The sequence below is a fragment of the Alligator sinensis genome, unplaced genomic scaffold, assembly GCF_000455745.1.
Source record: "Alligator sinensis unplaced genomic scaffold, ASM45574v1 scaffold1530_1, whole genome shotgun sequence".
Taxonomy (NCBI): Eukaryota; Metazoa; Chordata; order Crocodylia; family Alligatoridae; genus Alligator; species Alligator sinensis.
Genome location: NW_005843280.1, coordinates 80619 through 82140, shown reverse-complemented (window position 1 = coordinate 82140; position 1522 = coordinate 80619).

Below are 1522 nucleotides of genomic sequence, written 5' to 3'. Positions count from 1 at the left end.
ATGGGGGCTGTAGTTAGCAGCATGGCATGAAGAAACTGCACTCTGGGCCAGGCAAGACTCTGGTCAGGGATGTCCAGGGGAGTCCACCAGTGCCACAGAGTCATAGTGTGGGGTGGAGAAGAAGGATTTCCATTTCTAATCCCAGCTCAAAAACAGTTCCCTATTCAAGCCATTGTCTTTAATACAGTCGCTGGGGGAGGCGTGCTCTGAGTTGACAGCATGGCAGACTGCGCTTTGGGCTGGACAATACTCTGCTCGGGAATGCCTAGGAGAGTCGCCCAGTGTCACAGAGTCATAGAGTGGGGTGGCCCAACAAGGACTTCCATCTCTAATCCCAGCCCCCAAAACAGTTCCTTATTCAGTTCCATATATTTAGCACAGTGCCTGGGAGGCAGTGACAGTTGGCAGCCTGGCATGGATAAACCGCATTTTGGGCCAGCTGGACAATACTCTGCTCGGGAATGCCTAGGAGAGTCGCCCAGTGTCACAGAGTCATAGAGTGGGGTGGCCCAACAAGGACTTCCATCTCTAATCCCAGCCCCCAAAACAGTTCCTTATTCAGTTCCATATATTTAGCACAGTGCCTGGGAGGCAGTGACAGTTGGCAGCCTGGCATGGATAAACCGCATTTTGGGCCAGGCAAGTCTCTGGTCACGGATGTCCAGGACAGTCCCCCGGGGCACAGAGGTATTCTGATGGGTGGCCCAAGCGGGATTTCTAGCCGTAATCCCAGCCCGAAAGCCAAAGAAAATTTTTTTAGCCATAATCCCAGCCCGAAAGTCAGTTCCTTATTCAAGCCATTATACTTAGGAGAGTGGGCATGGGGGCTGGCAGTTGGCAGCCTGGCACGGCCAGACCGCGCTTGGGGCCGGGCAGGACTGTGGTCAGGGGTCTTTGGGACAGTCCCCAATGGCATCGCCGCGAAATTTGGAGCGGCCCAAGAAGTATTTTGCCCCATAATCCCATCCTAATCTGACCTTGGTTTAGGGCTCTGTACTTGATGCGAGATATTATTGTATATATTAATTAGTATAATCCCATCCTAATCTGACCTTGGTTTAGGGCTCGAATATTAGTGTACATATTAATTAGTACATATGGTAGCTAATGAAATTCTGTCTCTTGACTCTTTAGGATGTGTAATTCATTAATAACAAGTTTTGATTGGGTCTAGATTAGTTTTGAAAAAGGGACAGGGACCCGGGAATAAGGAATATGAAACCGGGAATAAGGAACCAACTTCAGCCTCATGGCCCAGATGGACAGCTCAGGACGGGGTAGTCTGTGCGGATCCTGCCTTGGGCAGGGCAGGGCAGGGCTGGTCTGGAGGTGGCCCCGAGGCCCTGCTCCTCCAGGAGCGGCCCGAGCCAGCAGACAGCTCAGGCGGGCGCTGCGGAAGGTGCAGGCTCCTGCGGCCACCGCGATGCCAGGCGGCCGCGGGGCTGTGCCAGTGCTCGCCGGTCCTTCCGGGCCCTAGGGAGCGGGGTCCGGGGTCCGGGGTCCTGCATGAGGCTGCAGCGCC